This window comes from Ovis canadensis, chromosome 9, assembly GCF_042477335.2.
Source record: "Ovis canadensis isolate MfBH-ARS-UI-01 breed Bighorn chromosome 9, ARS-UI_OviCan_v2, whole genome shotgun sequence".
NCBI classification, from domain to species: domain Eukaryota; kingdom Metazoa; phylum Chordata; class Mammalia; order Artiodactyla; family Bovidae; genus Ovis; species Ovis canadensis.
The window spans coordinates 54,010,306-54,027,414 of record NC_091253.1 but is presented as its reverse complement, the minus strand read 5'-3'; the positions used below and the strand labels follow the sequence as shown (position 1 = coordinate 54,027,414).

General features: G+C 39.0%; 1 protein-coding gene and 1 non-coding gene across 3 annotated transcripts in view; both read right to left on the bottom strand.

Annotated features, from left to right (window-relative positions):
• SGK3 (serum/glucocorticoid regulated kinase family member 3) overlaps positions 1 to 17,109 on the bottom strand; it is a 116,661-nt gene that overhangs the window by 69,644 nt on the left and 29,908 nt on the right. The gene's annotated exons all lie outside the window — the stretch shown is intronic.
• Positions 426 to 497, bottom strand: TRNAY-AUA (transfer RNA tyrosine (anticodon AUA)). Its single transcript has one exon. It is a non-coding gene; the product is annotated as a tRNA-Tyr (tRNA).

The following is a 17,109-nucleotide window of genomic DNA, read 5'->3' as shown; positions in this document are numbered from 1 at the left end:
ATAAAAGGTAGCCTACCCATTCTTTGTCACCCCATGGCCAAACAAGTGATGTACCTATGTGTGTGCTAAGTCGCTTCAGTTGTGTCCGGCTCTTTGTGACCCCCATGGACTGTAGCCCATCAGGCTCCTCTGTCCGTGGGATTCTCCAGGCAAGAATCCTGGAGTGGGTTGCCATGCCCACCATAGGGGATCTTCCTAACCCAGGGATCAAACCCATGCCTTTTACGTTTCCTGCACTGGCAGGTGGATTCTTTACCACTAGTGCCACCTGGAAACCCAATGTATCTATAGTGAGTGAGTGAAGTCGCTCAGTCGTGTCCGACTCTTTGTGACCCCATGGACTGTAGCCTACCAGGCTCCTCAGTCCATGGGATTTTCCAGGCAAGAATACTAGACTGGGTTGCCATTTCCTTCTCCAGGGGATCTTCCCAACCCAGGGATTGAACCCAGGTCTCCTGCATTATAGGCAGACGCTTTACCGTCTGAGCTACCAGGGAAGCCCCTATAATGAGTGCTTAAAAATACATTCATCAGTTTATGATTATTTTCAGTTTTTCTTAAGTTCTCTCTTTCCCTTGCTATAATTAAAATACTGGCCTTTTCTTTTTCATTCAAATAAAGCTGTAGGAGTTTCCCTTTCTAATTTCAAATAAACTTTCAAGAATAAGATAAACAAGAATCACACAGCACCTCTTGGTGTTGGACTAGAAAAGGTTTTAGTATTCCAGAAACAAACCCTTGATTCACAGTAAACTGCCTGTGTTAGGGGGCCCTAGGTAATATTAAGATCTTTAGAAAGTAAAATTTCCTTCACTGCAGCCTTACCCAAACGAAACAAGTAGAAGCAGAACCAAGTTTGCAGAACCATACCAAGTAAAAGAGTGAAAACTGATTTGCAATCTATCAATGGCTCCTTGTGTTTTGAAAATGTCACTGGCATGTTTAAGGGAGGCCAAAGAGCTCTGAAGTCTGGCCTAAACAATCTATAAATCACCAGTCACAACAAACCTTTCTAATATTCTAGAGATTTAAGAAGTATTAAACAGGCAGACTAAACAACAGTCACACTTCATTTTACAGAGTGGTTGTACCAGAGGCTATTTATTATAGACTCTTGGAACTTTTCCTTTCCTCAGAGTGTGAGGTGACAATTAAGAGCAGAGCCTTGGGACTTACCTCGTGATCCCACCTGCCAAGGCAGGGCACACGGGTCGATCCCTGATCCAGGAAGACCCCACGTGCTGCGGAGCGGCAAAGCCCATGCGCCACAACTATTGAGCCCGCGCTCTAGAGCCCAGGGAACTGCAACTACAGAGCCCGCGCATTTAGAGCCTGTGCCCCACAACAAGAGAAGCCACAGAATGAGAAGCCAGCACAACACAACAGTGTAGCCCCCCGTTAACTGCCACTAGAGAAAACCTGTGCAAAGCAACAAAGACCCAGTGCAGCCAAAAAAAAAAAAAAAGCAGAGCCTTAGGGAAACCGCTGAACCCAGAAGAATAAGATGGAGTAACAAGGGCCATATTTGCCCTCCCATGTAAACCAACAACAAGGAAAGAGACAACATATATATAAAACAGCAGTTCTTGAGATATTTCATGTTAGGCAGTGAAGGAGAGTGATCCCTCAGGGATGGGAAGTGAACAGAGTTTGTCTCAGTTTATAACCTTCAGAGAAATTACAGGCGATGGAAAGGAAAGGGGAATCACAGGCGAGTCCAGCAGATTCCCTGAGCTGAGGAGACAGAGCTGTGAGTTCAGGGAGAACAAGATGGCTGGAATTCACAGGACCAAGTCGGGGAGACAGACAGACAACAGAGAATCCCAGAGATCTGCAAAGGGTCCTCCATGAGAATTCACCAGAGCTGGTCAGTGCATGCATGGAAGGAAACTACTCAGGGTTGAGGAAAGAACAAGCCACTGAAGCATCAGAAGGAACAATACTGAGCAGTCATAGAGGGCCAGGAATAGTGGCTGTTCACACCAGGCCAACTAGAAAACCTCCCAATTCAATTTAATCAAGAGAGTATTCAGAAAGGTCTTGCTTTGATACTGGAGAGTAACTGTGTGTGTGTGTGTGTGTGTGTGTGCACACCCACTCAGTCATGTCCAACTCTTTGAGACCCATGGATTGTAGCCTGCCTGGCTCCTCTGTCCACTGAATCCTCCAGGCAAGAACAGTGGTACCGGTTGCCATTTCCTCCTCTTGGGGATCTTCCCAATCAAGGGATTGAACCCCCATCTCTTGCATTGGCAGGTGGGTTCTTTACCACTGTGCCACCTGGGAAGTCTATCTGAATCATTACCTCTTTTTCAACTGTAGTTCCAAATTTCCAACTACCTGCTAAATATCTCCCCTCATAAATGAATAAATTAATGGTTTTCCCTTCAATCATCTTTTATTCATAGTACCTCCTCATACCCAGTCACACTAGTTCAAACTAGTTCACACTAGCTCAACTAGTTCACACTAGTTGGATTCTTCTTAGACTTCTTAAATCTTCCCTCCCTTTCCCATTTAAGCTCTCAGAGTCTTTGATAATTTTGTTGTTTTGCAGAAATGAAAAAACTGATCCTCAAATTCACATAGAATTGCAGGGGGGCCATATAGCCAAAACAATACTGAACAAGGTCTCACACTTAACGGATTTCAAATTTTGTCACAAAGCTATAATGATCAAAACAGCATGATCTCAGCATAAAGACAGCTCTATAGACCACTGGAGTAGAATGGAGTTAATAAATAAACCTGTACATCCATGGCCCACTGATTTTCATCAAGAGTGCCAAGATGATTCAATGGCAAAAGGATAGTCTCTTCATATGGTGCTTGGCCAACTGGCTATTCACATGTAAAAGAATCAAACTGGACTCCTCCCTCACACCACATGCAAAAATTAACTGAAGATGGATCAGTGACTTAAAAGACTAAAAACTATTAAAACTCTTAGATGGAAACACAGGGGTGAATTTTCATAACACTGGATTTGACAATGGATTCTTAGATATGGCACCATAAACATGACCAATAAAAGAAAAAACACGTAAATTAGACTTCAATTCTTAGATATGATGCCAAAAAGAGTTAAAACTTTTTGTGAATCAAAGGTCATCATCAGGAAATTAAAATGACAATCTATAGAGTGAGAAAATACAACTGCAAATCATGTATCTGATAAGAGTCTAGTATCCAGGATAAAGAAGTTGTACAGCTCAACAAAAAGATAAATAACACAATTAAAAAGTCAGCAAATGCCCTGAATAGACATTTCTCCTAACAAGATATATAAATGGCCAACAAAGACATAAAAAGATATTCAACATCACTCAGTTCAGTTTAGTCGCTCAGTTGTGTCTGACTCTTTGCAACCCCATGAATCGCAGCACACCAGGCCTCCCTGTCCACCACCAACTCCCGGAGTTTACCCAAACTCATGTCCATCGCGTCTGTGATGCCATCCGGTCATCTCATCCTCTGTCATCCCCTTCTCCTTCTGCCCTCAATCCCTCCCAGCATCAGGGTCTTTTCCAATGAGTCAGCTCTTTGCATGAGGTGGCCAAAGTATTGGAGTTTCAGCTTTAGCATCAGTACTTTCAATGAACACTAGGACTGATCTCCTTTAGGATGGACTGGTTGAATCTCCTCGCAGTCCAAGGGACTCTCAACAGTTTTCTCCAACACCACAGTTCCAAAGCATCAATTCTTCGGCACTCAGCTTTCTTCACAGTCCAACTCTCACATCCATACATGACCACTGGAAATACCATAGCCTTGACTAGATGGACCTTTGTTGGCAAAGTAATGTTTCTGCTTTTTAATAGCTATCTAGGTTGGTCATAACTTTCCTTCCAAGGAGTAAGCGTCTTTTAATTTCATGGCTGCAATCACCATCTGCAGTGATTTTGGAGCCCAATCACTAGTCATTAGGAAAATTCAAATCAGAACTACAAAGAGATACCACTTCACATGCATTAGGGTAAAAATAATAAACAATAATCAATAATCAACTTAGTAGAAACTGTTAGTGAGGATGTGGATAAACTGGAGCCCTCATACATTGTTGGTAGGAAAGTAAAATGGTGCAGCTGCTGGGGAAAACAATTTGGCAGTTCTTAAAAGAGTTATATATAGAATTACCATGTGACCCAGCAGTTTCACACCTAGATATATATCCCAAAGAACTGAAAACAGTTACCCAAATAAATATTTATACATGTATATTAATAGCATTATTCACAACAACCAAAAGATGGAAACAACCAAATGTCCATCCACATAGACAAACTGGTACATATACTCGATGGAATACTAGTCAGTCATAAAAAGGAATGAAGCACTGATGCATGCTACAAGGTGGGTGAAGGCAAAAACATCATGCTAAGGGAAAGAAGTTAGACATAAGAATTTACAGCCTGAATGAATCCACTTACATACAATATTCAGAATAGATAGGTCCAAAGGAAAAGAGAGCAGGCTGGTGGTTGCCAGGGGCTGAGAGACTGGTCAAGAACTCATTAATGCATATGGAGTTTAATTCCAGGGTGATGATAATGTTTGCAACTAGACAGAAGTAGTGGTTGTAAAACATTGTAAATAATCAAAATATCTCTGAATTGCACACTTTAAAATGGTTAACTTTATGTTATATAGATTGCACTTTAATTAAAAAAAAAACCTTAATGATGACTGAATGAGATCTTATCAGTTTAGCCTCCTAGATCTTCTATATTTTGACTATCATATGACCTTTACTTCCCCTTCATGCACTCCATGCTCTAAGCAAAACAAGCCCTTTCCTTTATATGCAACACAGGCTTCATTTCTCTCTATATATAAGTCCGACTGATTTTTCAAGGCATTATACAAATACAAGCTCCTTTAAGAATTTTTTTTTAATCTTTTAGTGGGGATGCTCTCTTTTCTGTAAGCTCCTATGAGCATTTTATCTGCACCTCTTGTTTTCTACCTCAGAGTATTTCTTTATATCTATGTATCTATATAGATATATAGAAATATATATAGAATATAAATATACATAGAAATATATCTATATTTCTATATATCTATATCTTTATATCTATTCCTTAACATCCTCTATTATCCAGGAATTGTCAACAAGTTCCATAAGTGATTCACCCTGTTATTCCCAGGATCCTTAGACCCTCTTACACAGAAAAGACACCTAAATAGTTATTAAAGGAAAAAGATGAATAGAAAATGAATTTCTGCATATGAATCCTCTTGGCTTTCATTACAGACTAGAGATGTGTTTTCTTGGGAATATGTTTGGCTCCAGAATGTCTAAAACACTTTGAAAATTACATGGGGTAATATTATAATTTCCTGATGAAATGGTTATAAAAATATTTCTGAACACTAATATAAAACAACTAGAATTATTTGTATCCTTAATAATTTATAATGCTAACAGTATAAGTCATAATAATAATTTCCATTAATAACAGTTCTATAGCACATATGTGCTGCACTCTCCAAACACTTTATATATATTGAGCAGCTATATAAAATTATCACCCCATTTTACAGATGAAAAAACACAAAGTCAAGTAACATGGCCAAATGTTACTTAGCCAGTAACTAGTATGCTTGGGATTAGAACCCAGGTACTTTGTTTTTTAATAATGTTTATTTATTTGGCTGTACTGGATCTTAGTTGTGGCGTGCAGGATCTTTTTTTCTTTTTTTACTTGCAGCACATGAGATCTTTAGTTGTGGCATATGAATTCTTAAATGTGCCATGTGGGATCTAGTTCCCTGACCAGGGATCGAACCCGCACCCTCTGCATTGGGAGTGCAGTCTTAACCTCTGGACCACCAGGGAAGTCCCAGAGCCCAGGTACTTTGGTTCCAGAGTCCATGCTTTTATTTATTTATTTATTGGGTCACATCACACTGCATGTGGGATCTTAGGTCCCTAACAGATCCAACCTGTACCCCTTGTATTGACAGCAGGGAGTCTTAACCACTGGATTCCCCTAGAGTCCATACACTTAACTACTATGCCCTGTCACTTCTCTAAAACAGGAGTTTTACTGTGCATAATAAAATGGCTTGGAAAGATCAATGAGTGTCCAATAAAACATTTCCCTAATATTTCAGAGCAGGTTAATATGAAACTTTCACTTTTTTTTCAGACTTTGTGTTTGAAATTTTGAGATGGTTGATAACTTTTAGAACTACACTTGATTTCACCGTACTGAAAGTCTCTTGAAAGTGAAAGTGTGTCCAACTCTTTGTGACTCCATGGACTGCAGCCTGCTAGGCTCCTCTATCCATTGAATTCTCCAGGCAAGAGTACTGGAGTGGAGCAGGTAGCCATACTGTTCTCCAGGGGATCTTCCCAACCCAGGGATCAAACCTGGGTCTCCTGCATTGCAGGTGGATTCTTTACCATCTGAGCAATCAGGGAAGACTGAAAGCATTTTGACTGAAAAACAAATTTGAAGCAAGAACACAATGTAACACATAATTAAAGATGTAATTGGATGAACTGTATATAATAAAGGAACACAATAAAAGTATAAGTACATAGTGGGACTGTAGACACTGAAATATAAAGGAGCCTGATAATTTGATAAAGACTTCTGACAATATAATTTTAAAGTGTGATTTTCTGTATCTCAAATTCCAATACAATTGTTGTGTAAAACAGTGCTTATGTATCTTTTTGCTTAAATGCATGTTGGTTTACATAAACATTAATGTTACAGTGAAGGAATCTAACTCTATAAAAGAGAATTAGTAACCTATGATGTAATTACATTCATCTCATATAGCAGTGGACCAAAATAACAATTAGAGGTTGTTCATCTTAGGAAATAAAATCTTTGAATTCGACATCCAATTAAATCATTTTCTCAACTCTCAAAAGTCTTTTCTATTAATCTTGCATGCAGAAAGTCATCTTATTAATAATGTACTCTATAATTTTATTTGACACTGGAATTTGGAGTAGGCCTTTGGGTTTAAATTTGTCTGAAATGATTTATATGATATGGTCAGTAAGTTTTAATCCATGATTAATTACCCATGTTTCCTTTAAAATGCTGCCTAATTCAGATTCCATTAATGGACACAGAGATCACAAGGTCATTTTTATGCACTCTTTTGTATGCTAAGGGGGGGAAATCATTTTCTACCTTATTTTCATGATTCAATAGATTATGTTATAAATAAGGAAAAGTTTTTTGCTTTTTTCCAGTTTGGGTCCCAGAGTTCAGCATTAACAACTTCATTCATATGAATTTACTTTCTAAGATTTTATTGTAGATTAACCTTTTACCTAATTAAAACACTTTCAAGTTCTCTTCCTGTGTAATTTTTTTCTATTCATACCAAATTTGCAACACAATAACATATCTTTTAAAAACAGAATAACACAGACATTAAAAAAGTGATGCCACATCCAAATCATTTACAGAGAACGAGGGAAAAAGGAAAGGAGACAAAGATGACTATTCCTGATTCTAATTCTTTAATCTGACATCATGAGTTATAAAACTAATTATTAATTTAGCTAATATCTGCATTAATTGAAGACTAACATTTTATTTGGCAAAGAGTATAATAAATACTCAATTTAGTAAGTATTGATTACCTAATATGCACACTGCCCTCCACTGGGCCCCATGTATAGTACATTAAGTGTATAAAATTTCAAAACCTTTCAATCCCACCATCTATTGTTGATAGAAGAAGAAACAAACATTTTTAAGTATAAAAGTTATAGAGTGATAAATGGAATATTTTTAAATGGTAACCTTACTACAGTGAGGGGAGGAGTTCAAGTTTTATTTATTATATGTAACTGTATGTTCAAAACTGACAAAAATCAAGGAAGATATACATTTATTATACAGATATTGAGGGAAATAAAACAGCAACTAAAAGCAGAGAAGATTAAATATGGTTCCTTCTCAAGACGAGACCTTCTCAAGAGACCTAGCTAAGCTAGAGGAATTATTTCAAGTGACTTCAAAACAAAGTATATTTCTAGGAGGGTAAACCCGAAGGACAAAAGGAACTGAAAAAAAAAAAAAAAACCTTAAAATCTTAAATTCAAGCAATCATATTGTTGGTGGGGTAAATAAAATAAATGACTACCTTTGTGTCTTTAAGAATTAAGAATTTTGATGTGGGAGAAAAGAGGTCTAGGGGATTTAAAATAAAACACAAATCTAAAGTACTGAATTTCAGTTGGAAGTAACATTCTGTTTCATATTTTATCTGTAAAATACACATACATATGTACCACTCAACTCTGGCAGAAAAGGTCTAAAATCAATGACCATTCCAGTGAAATGAGCACCACCTGCATCTGGGTAGTGGTCTCTAAATATTTACCATTAAAATGAGTTAGGGCTTCCCTGGTGGTTCAGATGGTAAAGAATCTACCTGCAATTCGGGAAACCTGGGTTCAGTCCCTGGGTAGGGAAGATCCCCCGGAGAAGGGAATGGCTACTCACTCCAGTATTCTTGCCTGGAGAATTCTACATTCTATGGGATCACAAGGAGTCAAACACAACTCAGCAACTAACACATACACACATAAAATGAGTTAAGGGTCCGTGTAGAACTGGCGGACCAGGAAGTGTACAGATGAGAATTCCAAGGACAGAGGAGCCTGGTGGGCTACAATCTATGTACAGATGAGCCTGGTCTTCCTTATTCCCTGGTATGATGTCAGTGATTACTAGAGTTACATCAAAGCCCCAAGAGGTCACTGAAAGAGTTAACCAAAGATGGAAAATGGAGCCTAAGCAATAATAATAATGATGATGAACTGAAACACGCTGAATGTTAAGTCCAGGAGTTTACAAAGATACTAAAAAATACAAAACAAACCTTAAGGATTACTTTTGAATGATGCTAAGGAACTAAATCATTTTTTTTTCAAACTGGTAAATAAAGAATAAAAATCAAGCCTTTGTCATGCCTTTCCAATACAAACTACACCCTAAGTTAACCAAAGAGCTGATGAGGGGATGTTTCTCTTTATAGAATTCCAGCTAATGAATGAAGAACAGAATTAAAATACCATTTTGCAACCCCTAATTAGTTACTGCCGGACTTCCCAGATGTCTCAGTGATAAAGATCCACCTGCCAATGCAGAAAAAAGATGTGGGTTTGATTCGTGGGTGGGGAAGATCCCCTGGAGAAGTAAATGGAACCCACTCCAGCATTCTTACTTGGAAAATCCCATGGACAGAGGAACCTGGCAGGCTACAGTCCATCGGGTCTCAAAAGAGGCAGACACGACTTGGAGGCTACAACCACAGCAACGAGTTAATGCATCAAGGCAATGGGCATTGACATCTACTCATCTCATAAAAGGAAAACCAGCCAGACCTTTCAAGCTTTCTGATGGAAAAACACACCAGCACTTACGAAGTGTTTTTGCCAAAAAACCTGAACCCAAATCTCACAAATTATTAGCTTTAACTTCCAATTTATAGGCAACAAAGAGATCAGAGGTGAATGATATTTCAGGAATGCAATTAATAAAATTTAGTGGGAAATTCTACAGGACAAAGGATCTTATTTCTTCATTATACAACTTGTGAAAGAAAAAAGAAAGGCAAAAAACAAAGATTAAAAGACAAAAAGATCCATCAACTACCAATTCTAATGAATGCATACTGTTCTAACGTATGCCTGTCTGGATTGGACTAGACAAACTGAAAAAATTATGAGGCAACTGGGGGAATTCAAACATCTGATTAAGAATTCACTGTGTTTTTCCTTTTAGGTATGATGATGTTACTGTGTTACATTTTTTTTAAAGTGTATATTTTAGAGATAACACTGAAATATTTATGGTGAAATGACCTGATGTCTCAGATTTGCTTCAAAATTACGTATACGGGGGGATGGGATAGTGATTAGCCAAAATAAGATATAGTCATAAGTAGACAATGGTTGTAACTGGGCAACATGTTTGTGGAAGCTAACTATACAACTCAGACTAGTTTTGTACATGTTTGAAATTTTCTATAATAAAAAGGTTGTTTTCCCTAAAACAGTATTTGCTTCAGAGGAATGCTGAGGTGAGAGACTTTTTCATTATAAGCTTCTTTTACAATTTTTTTTTATTTTTAGGTACATGCATCTATTTCATTTCTAAGGAACCAGTTCTATTAATGATGTAAGAAATACCCATACATTAAAATTTTAACCAGTCCATGATGATTTAGTTGTAACTGAATGGTAAACACCAGTTTTCCAAGTGTAGTCTGTGGACCCCTGGAAGGTGCTAAGACTCTTTCAGGGGGTCTATGAGCTCAAACTATTTTCATACTAACACTAAGGTGTTATTTGCCTTTTTCACTGTGTTGCCATTTGCACTGATGGTGTAAAAGTAATATAATGGCTAGAATGGTTGGTGCCCTGGCCTGAACTAAGGCAGTCACACTGCTGTACCAGTATGCATTGTATTCTCTACTGTCACTCAATTGCAGTCTAAAAACAGAAAAAAGCCAAGTTCATTTACGGATGTCCCTGACATAGCAGTAAACATTATTAATTTTACTGAATCTCAACTTTTGAGTATCTTTCTCTGTGACAAAATAGGAAGTATGCATAAGGCAATCTGCTGTACGATAAAGATGGTCTGGAGGGAAAGCCGATCTCTGAGTGGTTGTTGGAGTTCAAAAAGCTGAACTAGCTGCTTTTACATAAAACACCATATTTACTCAAAAGGACAACTGACAAATGACAATATTTGCCAAACTTGGGTACTTGGCAGACATTTTCTTGGAAATGAACAAAGTAAGCCTGTCACATCAAGGAAAACAACTCAATGTATTTGTTGGCAATGATAAAGTTCAAGCCCTCAAGTGAAACTCAGAGTTTTGGAAAATTTGTTTCTGCCACCATAAGCCTGACTGCTTTTCTCCTCTGAAAGAGTTTTCTGATTCATTTGGTTGGTGGTATTAACAAATATGATTTTTTTAACATGTTGTTAAAACAAAATGTGTCAACATTTGGAAGATCTGCATAGATCAGTGAGTGAGTATTTTTCCAAATGACTAATGCATGAAGTTACAAAACCAGGCAAGCATCAAGGATCTATTCAAAATGAAAGAGGACTGCCATGGGTGGAATGGTGGCCTCCAAAAGGATCATGAGATAGATCATCTGGACCATCCACATGGGCCCTGAATCCAAGGACACGTGTCCTTAAAAGAGATGGAAGAGACGACACTGGGACATATGGGGGAGAAGGCCACGTGAAGATGGAGGCAGACAGCCACTGGAGGTAAGGAACCACTCAAGCCCTTGGAGGGAGTGTAGCCCTGCTCATACCTTGATTTCAGACTTCTAGCCTGAAACCTGTGAGAGAGTAAATTTCTGTTGTTTTAAGACACCTAGTTTGTATTAATTTGTTATAGCAGCCATACAATGACCACTGAACTTTTTTAAGGTGATTTTAGTATTTTAAAGTTTTTGTTGAATTCATTGCAATATTGCTTCTGGTCTTATGTTTTGGGTTTTTGGCCCTGAGGCATGTGGGATCTTAGCTCCCCAACCAGGGATCAAACCGGCACCCCCTGCATTAGAAGATGAAGTCTTAACCATTGGACCACCAGGGAACTTGCCAACCCCCCTTTTTTTTGACCATTGGACTTTAATGTAACTGAGTACAAAAGTTTATTGATATGGATTCAGTATGCACACTACATCTAATCTTTAAGAAACTACCACTTGCCAAGTCTTGGTATAGCATCAAAGAAGAATCTCCATATTTTTCAGAAAAGGCTGCTAAAATATCCCTGCTTTTTCTCACTACAAAGCTTTGTGAGGCCTGATTTTTACACATACTTCAATCAAAACAATATACTGTAATGGTTTGAATGAGGAAGCAGGTGTAAGTATCCAGCTGTCTCCTCTCAAGTGAGACACTAAAAAGATCTGAAATATGTAAAATTATGCTAATCTAATTTTTTAGGTGGGGGGATTTATTTTTCATTAAAAATGTTTTATTTAATATGTAATGGGAGTATCTTTTTAAAGTATTTTTAATTTCTCAGTTTTAACTTATATAGTAGATATACCTAATAGATATATAATATATATGCAAGATATATATCATAAAAGATATATTATATATTATATAAGATATATATTATACAAGATATATACAAGATATATAATATATATCTAATACATAAACACTAACATAATACATATATGTTATATATGTATATAACATAATACATAAATACTCTTTGGGATCCTCAATAATTTTTAAGAGTGTAAGTGGTTCTGAGACTTTCCTGTGAAAAACCATTGGTTTACATAATCAGTAAAAGAGGACAAACTAGGGGCCTAAGGTATCATGTACATAAGATTTTGGCTATTTTGAACTATATATTGGATTCTTAGGGGCAGGAAAAGGCTGAGAAAGATGCTTTTGGCAAAAGAACCCTGTGAGCACGTAACATACCAAGAAGGAGGTCTACACACGGTAAGGTCAGAAAAGAGTGGGACATCAATGAACATGGAATTTTGCATATCAAAATTAGTATTATCTCTTTTTTTAAAACTGGAGGATAATTGCTTTACAATGTTGTATTGGTTTCTGCTGAACAACAACATGAATAAGCTGAAGTATACATATATCCCCTCCCTCTGGGACTTCCCTCCCCCGACCTCTCTAGGTCATCATCACAGAGCGCCGAGCTGAGCTCCCTGAGCTATACAGCAGCTTCCTACTAGCTACCTATTTCACAAATGGTAGTGTATATAAGTCAATGCTACTCTCTCAGTCGGTCTCATAGCATTATCTTTTTAAACCAGTAAATGCATGACCCGATTTCAGAAGTCTTCATTTATCTTTGTGTAACTTGAAAAGCTGTTTGATTTTGTGAATGTGGGTGACATGCTGTTCTTGTCCTGTTTCTTGGGCCCCAAACAGATGGAGTGACCATGACGACGTGAAGTCGCTCAGTCGTGTCTGACTCTTTGCAATCCCATGGACTGTAACCTACCAGGCTCCTCTATCCGTGGGATTTTCCAGGCTAGAGTACTGGAGTGGGTTGCCATTTCCTTCTCCAGGGGGTCTTCCCGATCCAGGGATTGAATCGGGTCTCCCGGCATTGCAGGCAGACGCTTCACTATCTGAGCCATCAGGGAAGCAGATGGAGTGAGTCCTGTTAAATACTGAAATGGCCAACTGCAGTCGCCCTACATTCACTCCACCTGAAGCCTCGCAAACCTGCTTTTTGCCTATTAGTCAACTAGGGCCTCAATAACAAAGCGCCACAGATGGGGTGGCTTAAACAACAGGAATTTATTTTCTCAAAATTCTGGAGGTTCGACGTGCAAGATCAAGGTGTCTGCAGGGTTAGTGGCTTCCGAGGCCACTCTCCTTGGCTTGTAGACAGATGTCTTCTCCCTGTGTCTCCACGTGGTCCTCCTTCTGTGTGTCTGTGTCCTAACTTCTTCTTTTAGAGATACCAGCCATATTGGCTTAAGGCATGTAGCCTTAATCACGTCTTTAAATAGCCTCTCCTCAAATAAAGTCACATTATGAGGTACTGGGAGTTAGGTCTTCAGCATATGAATTGCAAAGAGGAGGGCACAATTCAGTGCACAAAATTTGGCTAACTCCTCCCACTAACCCTTTGGGAATCTGAATCAGACTTCCTTAGAGAAGCTGCCCTTGAACCTGGACTTAGGTTAGGACTTAGGACCCTAACTTAAGTGGATGCTGTTACACTTAACCAGCATCCACTACCTATCAGACCAGTCAACCCTGAATATTCATTGGAAGGACTGATGCTGAAGCCAAAGCTCCACTACTATGGCCGCCTGATGCAAACAGCTGACTCATTGGAAAAGACTCTGATGCTGTGAAAGATTGAGGGCAGGAGGAGAAGCGGGAGACAGAGGATGAGATCGTTAGATGGTATCATCGACTCAATGGACATGAGTTTGAGCAAACTCCAAGAGATAGTAAAGGACAGGGAAGCCTGGTGTACTGCAGTCCATGGGGTCGCAAAGAGTCGGACACAACTTAGCGACTGAACAACTTATCCTATGTGTTGTTTATCACACAAATATAATTAAACACACAGTATTAATTGTTTTATGACTGTCTCTCCCACCAAACTCTAAGCACTTCAGGGCAGGGACTGCGCATGCCTGATATCCTAGTGTCCCTCAAAGAGTGAGTCAGGGAACACTGTTGTCATCAGAGCATACAGAGTATCACCAATGAAGGCTGCAGGTCTACAAGGCTGCCTGGGAAGCATTCTGAGTACTGAGGCAGCTACCATTCATGATGCACCAGAAAAAGGCAGTACAGTCTCACTGGCTTTAATCCCACTGGAGCACTAGGATAAGGGGGCAGAGACTTAACTCTAGCCCAGGTCCAGTCATTAACTAGCAATATAAAAATGAGGCAATGTTCCTTCTTTCGCTTAATCTCTCATTCTTCATCTGTAAATGCAGAAATTATCTAAAAGTTAAAACTTGTCACAATTTACATGGAAAAACCCTGATCTTTGAATGTCCCAAAGATACAAACCAACTCTACCCCATGCTACTGGGAGCCTTGTCTGCTTTTGATGGTAAGGTCAATGCCACTTTTGATGGTAAGGTCAATGCCACCTTTAACAGCCAATTCTACCGAAACTCTGGGAGAGCCAGGCTTCCATAGTTTTTTCTCACACTAACCAAACAAAGCTTTAAAGTAGTCACTGTGTGCTTACTTGCTTAGTTGTACCCGACTCTTTGCAACACTATGGACTATAGTCCACCAGGCTTCTCTGTCCATGGGATTCTCCAGGCAAGAATACTGGAGTGGGTAGCCATTCCCTTCTCCAAGGAATCTTCCTGACATAGGGATCGAATCTGGGTCTCCTTATTGTAGGTGGTTCTTTACCGTCTGAGCCACTAGGAAAGCCCTAAAGAGTCATTCCCACTTTCCAAAGCCTCAGGGGCTCCGAGGGCAACTGGAGTTCAATGGCTTACGACCACTATTAATAACTGTCTTTCAATTTGGTTAGGAATTAAGAAGTGATATCCATGACTTCTGAAATGGCAACCCACTTCTAGGGGAAGTGTACTGAATTCAAAAAACGAAGATACAAATGAATGGCTAGAATATTTCTGGGATATGGAGAAGGGGTGGGATCACAATCTTTCCCCTTTATTTTGTTTTGAAGTCAGAAAAGTATGTAACATGGGGGAAAAGAAAAGACTCAGCAATTTATAATCTTTAAATCTTTAGCTGCCCTCTCCTACACATTGCCTAATCATGTATCTTGACCATCCACATGACTCACCTGGGGATAATAATGCCAGAGAGGTGGTTGTGAGTGTCACATGAAGTCACAGGCAGAAATGGATTCATTGCAGAGGTAAAGAGTGAAGGGTTCCATAGAACCGACAGGGTTTTGGCTTCTGCCTCTTAGGAACTGTGTAGCTTTGGGTAAGTATTAATTTCTGTTTTCTGTTTTTTTTTAGACTTTTTAAATGTGGACCATTTTTTAAAGTCTTTAATGAATCTGTTACAATGCTGCTTCTGTTTTATGTTTTGGACTTTTGGCCACGAGGCATGTAGGATCTTAGCTCCCCAACCAGGGATCGCATTGGAAGGCAAAGTCTTAACCACTAGACTGGCAGGGATGTCCCAAGTATTATTTTGTTTCCTCATCTGTAAAATGGAGAAAATAATGGCACCTATCTCTTGTGGTTTCCACAATAATAAATGTGATAACATCTGTAAGATACTTAGTACCTGAAACAAAGGAAGCCCTGAGTAAGCATTAGCTATTTCCTTTCTCTGTGTGTGTGTGTTTCGTCGCTCGGTCATGTTCAACTTTTTGTGATCCCATGAACCGAAGCCTGCCAAGCTTCTCTCTGTCTATGGGGATTCTCTAAGCAAGAATACTGGAGTTGGTTGCCATGCCCTCCTCCAGGGGATCTTCCCAACCCAGGGATTGAACCCAGGTCTCCTGCATTGCAGGTGGATTCTTTGCCATCTGAGCCACCAGGGAAGCCCAGCTACCTCTTCTAATGCTGTGTAATTCTCAGAGCTTTTCCATGCTGGACCATCTCAGAAACCTGTGATTCCCACTCACCTCAACCCCCTCACCCCTCTTTCTTCTCTGTCTCCCTCAGCACTGCCCCCAGTCTTCCCAAAAACAGAGTGGCCACCAGACTTTATCCTCCTCAGCATCCCTGTGGGAGCAATGGGGCTTTCTTCCCCCAGCCCTCCAGCAACATCCTCCTCTCTTTCTGGAAAAAGCTAGTTGTGTTTCTCTATATACTGCATGCTGCCCACTTCCTCTGCCTGAATTGTTCTGCCCTCTCCTCCCCAACCACAGCCCGTTTTTGTGTTATTAAGTGTTTGAGTACAACATGGATTCAAGAAACCATCCTATGTGTTTTTTAGATAGTTTCACATGGCATGTAATACTTATGATTTCATAAAAATAATCACACACAGAAAATGATCAATGACCACTAAATGTCTTCTAAATAAGACGTTTCCAGAAGTCATGACTCATGGAATTAAAAAAAAATTATTGAAGTAATAAGAAAAGCAGTTCTCCTCTTTCATGCAATCAAACAAGAATACAGGATGGTATTTTAGGAAACTCATAATGATTTTTCTTTTTCTTTCAAGCTCTGAAAATATATGTATAAAAATGACCTAAAAAAAGAGTAAGTAAACAAGTACTTAAATTTATTGAGTATTTATTTTTAATTAAAGAACACGTTTTTAAAAATATCTTAATAGTGGAGGCTTTTCCTCATCCCTTCTTAAGATGCCTGTGAACTACCTGCTATTCTTCTCTTCCAATGAGCTCTACCTACTACTTTGCGGGCAGGATTGGATCTTGTTTCTTACTGCATCTCTGCTACTTACATGAACAGGTGGCTGGCCCAGGCAAGGGCAAACATCATGTCTTAAGTAAGGAGGCAGGGAGGAAGGAAAGAAATCTAGAAAGAAAGTGAATTTTACGTTGTTGTAAAACAAGGACTTTTCAGAAGAGAGGGCATTATATCAGAAATGCACAAAGTTTCACTTGTAAAACATTCTCAAATAAGGAAAGCACTGGCGATAAACACTAATG